Source organism: Zingiber officinale, chromosome 2B, assembly GCF_018446385.1.
Source record: "Zingiber officinale cultivar Zhangliang chromosome 2B, Zo_v1.1, whole genome shotgun sequence".
NCBI classification, from domain to species: Eukaryota; Viridiplantae; Streptophyta; class Magnoliopsida; order Zingiberales; family Zingiberaceae; genus Zingiber; species Zingiber officinale.
Genome location: NC_055989.1, coordinates 126809542 through 126818555, shown reverse-complemented (window position 1 = coordinate 126818555; position 9014 = coordinate 126809542).

Below are 9014 nucleotides of genomic sequence, written 5' to 3'. Positions count from 1 at the left end.
ATTCACGAGCGCAAAAGACTTGTGGAACAAGCTCATCGAGCTCCAAGAAGGAACTCGAGACTCTTGGATCGCCAAGAGAGATTTATTCTTAAACCAACTACAAAACCTCACCATGAAGGAGAACGAGACGGTAAGTGAACTACACGGAAGGTTCAAAGAAATTATCAATGGTCTTCATTCTGTAGATGAACGCGTAGAGAATCGCGATCTCGTAAGGTATGCTCTCAAAGCCTTTCCTAGGAATGCCCTGTGGTCATCTATGATAGATGCCTACAAGGTCTCCAAGGACTTTTCAATTGTTAAAGTAGATGAATTTTTTTTGTGAAATGGAACTCCATGAGTTTGCTAACAAGGGTCAAAAAGAGAAAGGTATTGCCTTAGTTGCAGGAGAAAAGAGCAAAGATGGAAGAAGGAAGAAAGAAAAGAAGAAGGAAAAAGAGATTCCTTCATCCTCATCCTCCTCCGAGTCCAATGATGAAGGTGGATCATCATCAAGCGAGATGGCCAACTTTGTAAGGAGAATCATGAGAAGAAGTCGGAGATACAAAGGGAAAGGTAAACCTATCGATCAAAATGTTGATAAAACTAATGTTACTTGTTATGAGTGTAGCAAGAAAGGACACCATTGGAGCGAGTGTCCAAAACTCAAGAAGAAGGAGAAAAGGGCCAAGAAGAAGAAAGCTCTCAAGGCTACTTGGGATGAATCCTCCTCAAGCTCATCGGAGGAAGAGAAGAAGGAGAAAAGCACACGTCAATTAGCGTTCATGGCAAGGGAGGAACCGGATTCCGGGAGTGATGGTGACACAAGTGACACCTCAACCGCGGCTTCATCATCTTCAGATGATGAAGAGGTAACCTCTCCTCATTTAGAGAAATGTTATAAAACCATTGCACATTTATCTACTTTGCTTAAGAAATCAAAAACTCAAATTAAATCATTAAAAGATGAAGTAGAGCACTTGATGGCCCTTAGGGAAGATGAGGTTGATGACCTACATCTAGAGGTCCTTGAGGATGAAAACAAAGCCTTAAAGGGTGAAGTTGAGAAACTCAAGAAAATGCTTGAAAAATTCTCAACTAGCTCTAAGACCTTAGATATTATTCTAAATGCCCAAAGGGCGGTCTACAACAAGGCTGGGTTAGGATATCAACCTAAGGAGTCTAGTTTCATTTCACTAGTGTCTAGAACTCAATTTCATAGATCACATGCTTCTAGGGTTCATGAGACTAGGAAGGTTGTGACCAAGGCATGGGTTCCTAGGTCTTTCATTGTAGATGCATTAGGTCCCAAGATTTGGATACCTAAAACATCTATTTTTCGTGTCTTGTAGGCATTGGTCAAGGGGGAGCATCTATCAACTTGGTTTGTTGATAGTGGGTGCTCCAAGCACATGACCGTGGACAAGTCACTCTTTACCACCCTTCAAAACAAAAATAGAGGTAATGTGTCATTTGGTAATAATGGCAGCCTTAAGGTTATAAGAGTTGGAGACATTCATATATCCGAATATCTCTAAATCAAGAATGTCCTTCTAGTCAAGGGGATGACATTCAATCTCCTAAGTGTCAGCCAATTGTGTGATACGGGTTACACAATTGAATTTCATTCAAGTCAATGTCTAGTCAAACACATTGACACACTTGACACGGTACTAGTAGCCACAAGGGTAGATAACATTTATCAAGTATCTTTTAAAAGTGCTACTAATGCCTCTGCTAAGTGCTTCATGTCAAAAGAAGAAGAATCATGGCTTTGGCATAGGAGGTTGGCCCACGTAAACATGAAGAATATTCGAAAGCTGGCCAACAAAGGATTAGTGCGAGGCCTACCAAGCATCAAGTACCAAAAGACAAAATTATGTGATGCATGTCAAAAAGGTAAGCAAACAAAAGTGTCTCATAAAGGTAAAAGCGCTGTAAGTACCTCTACTGCGTTAGATTTATTTCATATGGACTTATTTGATTGTAGTAATGTCATTTCATTGAATGAAAGTAGATATTGCTTAGTGATCATTGATGACTTTACTAGATATACATGGACTTTCTTTTTGAAAAATAAGGATCAAACCATAGATATTTTTGTTTCCTTTTGTAGAAGAACTGAAAATGAAAAATCAACAACAATTAAAACAATTAGAAGTGATCATGGTGGAGAATTTCAAAATCATAGATTTTTAGAATTTTATCAAGAAAAAGGATATAGGCATGAGTTCTCTACTCCGAGGACCCCACAGCAAAATGGGGTTGTGGAGAGAAAGAATCGAGTCTTGCAAGAGGTTGCACGAAGCATGCTCAATGAGTACTCACTACCGAGCTACTTATGGGCTGAAGCTGTAAATACAGCTTGCTATGTGCAAAACCGAGTCTTGATACATAGGTTTTTAGGAAAGACTCCCCATGAACTTTGGTTTGGAAAACCCCCTACAATTAAACATCTTAGGGTGTTTGGTTGTAAGGTGTTTATCTTGAACACCAAGGATCATCTTGGAAAGTTCACGGCTAAGGCTGATGAAGGGATACTGGTCGGGTACTCTCTCATCAGCAAAGTCTATCGAGTCTACAACAATAGGACCAAATTGATTGAAGAGTCCTCGGATGTAGCATTTGAAGAAATCCCTAAATCAAATGATCAATCGAGGGATGTAGGAGAAATTCAATTTGAACTTAGAAGGCTAAGTTTGAATGATCAAAACATAGAAAGAGTCGAAGTTGACTCCGATGACGATGAGCAAAGGTAACAAAGGGCTCAGGCTGATCCTTTGCCTGATACTGAGTCTTTGCCTGTGCCTAGTGAGACCACTCATGAGGCACCGCCGACGCCAAGGCAATCCAGGATAGCCTCTAGTCATCCCCAAGACTAGATTGTTGGAGACATCCAACAAGAGGTTAGGACTAGATCATTCTTTATAAATGAGTCTAATGAGATCGCCTTGATCTCAGAAATCGAACCAAAAATAGTCGATGTGGCATTGCACGATCCTGACTGGATCATAGCTATGCAAGATGAGTTAGGTCAATTTGAAAGGAGCCAAGTGTGGGACTTAGTTCCTAGACCTAAGAAGACCACCATTATTGGAACCAAATGGGTCTTCAAAAATAAGTTAAACCAAAGGGAGAAGTCGTGAGAAACAAGGCAAGACTTGTAGCCAAGGGCTATAGTCAAGTCGAAGGCCTCGATTATGATGAGACTTATGCTCCCGTGGCCCGATTAGAGTCCATTCATTTGATGCTAGCTTTTGCTGCACATAGAGGCTTCAAGCTCTATCAAATGGACGTTAAATCGGCCTTCTTAAACGGTTTCATTAAAGAAAAGGTCTATGTTGAACAACCACTGGGGTTTGTGAATACCGAAGCTCCAAACCACGTGTACAAGCTCAAGAAACCTCTTTATGGGCTTAAACAAGCACCTCGAGCTTGGTACGAAAGGTTGTCAACTTACTTACTAGAAAAGGATTTTGTAAGAGGTCAAATAGATCCAACACTATTTCTGCGTAAAGATGGTGAAAACATATTTGTAGCCCAGGTGTATGTCGATGACATAATTTGTGGCTCAAATAACAAGGGCTATTTGAATGAATTTATCACTCACATGGAAAGTGAGTTCGAGATGAGTCTGGTGGGAGAATTGACATTCTTCCTTGGACTTGAAATCAAACAAACTCGAGATGGTATTTATGTCCATCAGACGAAATACACTCAAGAGATGCTCAAAAAATTCAAAATGAGTGACTCTAAGGAAGTATCCACTCCAATGGCGACAAACACTCGCCTTGACAATGATGCGAATGAAAAACCAGGTGATCTAACGCAATATAGAAGCATGATCGGTAGTCTTCTATATCTCACAGCTAGTTGACCGGACATACTTTTTTTTGTGGGCATATGCGCTAGATATCAAGTCTGTACCAAGGAATCTCATTTAATTGCAGTTAAGAGAATCCTAAGATACCTTAAGGGCACAATTAGAGTAGGTCTTTGGTACCCTCGTACGGAGTCTTTTGACTTGATAGGTTATACCGACTCCGATTATGCTAGGTGCAAATTGGATCGGAAAAATACTAGTGGGGGTTGCTAATTTTTAGGTTCATCATTGGTTAGTTGGTCAAGTCGGAAGCAACATTGCGTTGCTCTCTCCACGACCGAAGCTGAATACATTGCCATGGGAGAGAGTATATCACAATTGTTGTGGATGATCCACACCTTAGAAGATTATGGGCTTTCGTATAAGGGAGTGCAAGTGTTGTGTGACAACATCAGCACAATAAACCTAACGAAAAATCCAGTCCGTCATTCAAGGACCAAACACATTGAAGTGCGTCATCACTTCATTAGAGATCACGTAGCTAGGGGAGACATTGCGCTCACATATGTTGAGTCAAAATCAAACCTAGCTGATATTTTCACCAAACCCCTTCCGGAAAATGAATTTAGTCATTTACGGAGAGAATTGGGAATGTGTTTTGCTCAATAGGCCATTAGGACTTCATCATGATCAATAAGGACAATTAAAACGACAAGAGAAATTGGGAAATTAATTTGGGCAACTTGGGGACATCTCACACAAACTATAAGGTTTAACAAATTATTTTTGTTTGCTAGAAATGGGGTGAGATGCTAGGATCAGCCAAATTATTCAAAATGTATCATGCATCTCTTGAATAATTAGGTTGAAGAGACATAAATTGAATATGGGGAAGACCATTACATAATTCATGTATATTTGGTTCCTAGATCTTACTCATATATTCCAACCAAAGAAACTTGGTTGGACCTTTACCTGGAAATTATCTAACTATGGATGATGTGTTGATTGATACCCTTGGTCGATACCTTTCATGATTTTGATTGAAAATAGGATAAGTTGTTGAAGTAATGATAGCAATTTGGATATATTTTGACAAACTCGAGCAAGGATGTGTTTTGAACCAGGTAATAGAGAGCTTAAGTCTTGATTAATATCTTGGTCCACTATAGATCATAGTTTCAGAAGTTTTTCTGGTTTAGAAACTTTTAGATTCAAAAACGTCTGAACTCTATGCGTTTGAAGTTGATCTAAGTTTGTAAAGGTTTGGAACTTTCGGGTTCTGAGCAATTTCATATTGTAAAAGCTTATCTTTCGGAAATATTCATGTTTGTAGATTCTTCAGGTACTAGGTTCTGAATTTGGAAGTTTCTGAACTAATGATGTTAATTATAGAACTAGAGTTGCTAAGCAAACTGTTGATTTCTCTTTCTCGACCTTCTTTGACTATCTAGCCTGTCGGAGGTGTTCAGGAAATATCTTTTCCATATATCCTGATTTACCAAACCCTTTACCTTCTCCATTTGATGTCTCATCTGACTCCATTTATGAGTATTTCTTCGGACATCCTAGACCGGGTGGACAGGGTGAGTTAGATGTTGATTTTCCTACCTTTGCAGCCCTGAGACTATCTACCCCAGATTACATTCTTTTTAAGATTGTCACAAATTGCTTTCTGTCAATCACATCTAAGCCCTTGTCAGAGATCCGACCATATCACTGCCTGATGCTTTATGGATTGCGTCGGCGTCTCGATTTTGACATCATGTCGAGCATTTACTCTTCTATCATCTCCTATAGTGAGCCTAACAACTTCACAGTTTATATGCCTTATGGGCATATAATTACGGATTGGCTCGAGACCCTACAGATTGATGTCTCCAAGGGAAGGATAGTCAAGATGGTGAGACAGGACTGCAGACTTGGAAAACGTGCATTTTCCAAGTCTGGCATCATAGGACAGAATGGGTCGGTTCGTTGGAAGGACGGGAGAGCACTGGGTGAGTTACCACGGGCACCTCCACGACAGGTTGATGCTGCTCCCGTTGATGCTCCTCCTCCCGCTGCTGCTGAGTATGGAGAGGCAGATCCTGATCTGCGCTGGCAGATTGCTGAGATGGAGAGCCGCATTGATCAGCACGATGAGCTATTGGTTGCTGAGCTCCATGGGCTGCGCGTTCAGATTGACCATCTTTACGATGATCTACGCAGTCAGCTGTTAGTGACGCAGCAGGTGCTTCTGGGATAGATGGCCAGCTACCCACCTTCGCAGTATTACTCGGGCTATCCACCCTCGAGCATGCCGCCTCAGGGATTCATTCTTCCAGCAGATGATGATGATGCTCCTCATATTGAGGATGTTGATTGATACACTTTGTTTTATGTTGGTCATTTTGACTGCCTATGTTGCAGATACTGTTTGATAGATACTGTGTCTGACCTGGATATTAGCTGTTTATGCTACTCATTTTTTTATTACTTGCTTCTCTTTATTTTTCAGTTCTTATTGACTATTTATATGTTTTTCATATGTCATATCTTGATTGTCTATTATTTACTGTCCGATATTACACTTAAAGGGATTCTGTGTGAATTAAGAAAGAGACAGTATGGGTTAAGGGGGAGTCCTTTGAGTCCTATTACCTATTTCGCACCTTTTCGGTGTTTGACAAAGGGGGAGAAGATGACTAAGTTTAGAGATGAATGAAGTTTTGATTTTAGGGGAGAGGATAACCTTGAGGATTATTGACTTCCTTAGTGTTGTATTTGTCTTAGGGGGAGGATCTTGATTCCCCTAAAATTAGGGAAATATGAGCATTTCTGATCTAAACTTAAATCGTGTTGTCAAACAACAAAAAGGGGGAGATTGTTGATACGGTCTGACCTGGCTGTTGTTTTGTTGTTGACACTGATTTAAGTTTGTATCAGATATTAATTAAACTCAGATTGATTACTGATCAATGTTGATCAGGTGGAAGGGAAAAGTCCAAGTATGGAAACTTGGCACGCAAAGTCAGAGAGGGCTCGGTAGCTCGTTCTCTGGACCGGACGAAGTCGGAGAGGGCTCGGTAGCTCGTTCTCCGGACTAGGTCAGAGAGGGCTCGGTAGCTCGTTCTCTAGACCAGAAAGGCTTTAGGGTTTAGGGCTGGGAAGCTCTAAACCTAACTACATAGGCATTGGATCGGTCTGTTGACCGATCCAGTGATACTATGGTTATCTGATCGATCGCCAGACCGATCAGTAACTAATCAGTAACTCACTGTGAGAATTACTGATCGGTCTGTAGACCGATCAGTAACCAATCAGTACCCTTCTGTGAGATTTACTGATCGATCTGGAGACCGATCAGGAGGCAATAAAGTTGGGAGAGAGTATAGGGGATCGGTCTGTGGACCGATCCACATATAGCCTAATCGGTCCACAGACCGATCAGGCCATAGCCTGATCGGTCCAAAAAGCTGTGGATCGGTCTGTTGATCGATCCACAATACTGCCTGAAGTTTCTGCTGTTTCTCTGCAACTTCTGATCCATCTGATTTAACCATCTGCTGTTAGCTTTTTAAGTTGCAGGTTGCAGATATCATGCCAATGCTTCAATTCAAATTAAGCTCCATCAGAAGAATAAAACAAAGGGTTCCTTCTACTGTGTTTCGCTGCAAATGGTGCAATTGGAGCATCAACGATTACTGGCTGCGATCAGGCTGTGATCTGGCTGCGATCAGTTAGGAATCAGCTTGACTCTTGCTCATTGGTTCGAGCTCAGAGACCCCAGTGAAGACCATGGGTTCTATTGGTGTGAGCTCAGAGAACCAGAGGAGGAGGAAGAGTGATTGGCGACGTCGTAGCTTGCAGCAGGGATTCGGTGCAGGTTGACAGCAATTCGGGACAGGCAGAACGCAGTGGAAGCAGAGGCATAAGATGAAGGATGAAGAGAGGTTCAACGAGAGAACTCTCGGTCGATCAAGCAAGGGTGTTGAGCTTTGAGTTCTTGGCTGTGCTTCCTTCTTGTGCTCTATTTAACTGCTGTCTTTGCGTGGCTGTGAGCGTTTTTTTCTTCATCCTCTTTAGCCACTGATCTGTAAGTCTTGTGCTTTATTTACATATCTTCTGAGACTTTGTGGAGAGGTTACTCCACCGAGAAGGAGAAATCTTTAGCCGGTATCTATCCGGGGTGTGATCTACCGAAAGATCAAGGGATCATCCACCTTACGGACACGCCGAGGAGTAGGGGCAAGTTATCCCCGAACCTCGTACATACTGGTGTTAGTGGTGTGTGTCTTTCTTTTCCTTGTATTAGATTTTCATGTGCATATTTCCGCTGCGCTAACGATTTGATTGAAGAATTTGGTTACGTTTTAGAGGAGGCTATTCACACCCCCCCCCCTCTCTAGCCATCCGAAGATCCTAACGGGCATGTCCAAGGGTCCAATCACACACATAATAACTATAAGTCATAATAGTTGGATCTTGCATCCACAAAGTTAGCACATCCTACTATTAACCTGCCTAAATTATGTATGACATGTACATAATTAAACTAATACCAAATACACAGAGGCAAAACCCTAGCTCTGATACCAATTGTTGGTTATTACTCGAAAAACCTAATGGTTCCACTGTACAAAAATTTTGTACAAAGGTCTGAACCTTTTCCTAGCTACCATGTGTTCTTTTAAATTAAACGTGGATCGTCTGCGGAACTTAACACGTTTGATCCAAAGTTTAATTTATTTGTTCTTTTAGGTTTAGACTTGGATCTCCTGCGGAACTTAACACGTTCGATCCAAATCACCTAGGTTATTAATTCCATTAAATATTAATTTCCAAAATTGGCTTCCAGGACTGCATGGGGCGCATGACCTTCTTGGATATGGGAACAACCACCACCGCCTAGACAAAGCCTTTTAAGGAAAGCTAATATTTAATTTTCTTAAATAACTTTAGGTCAACCAAAAAGAACAATCAAATCACAAGGAAAAGAAAAACAAAAGAACATAACATCGAAAACAAATTCGAAATACTAGAATCGCATGCCTCTTGTATTTGGTGTTTTTACAAAGAAATTAAATACTAGTATACCTTTTCTTTTGCAAACAAAAACCTCTAGGTCTTCTACCGTATTCCTCTTCTAACCTCGGACGTTGTGTGGGCAACGATCTTCCGAGATGAGAACCCACCAAAGCACCTTCTTCTCCTCCTTGCAAGGTTCGGT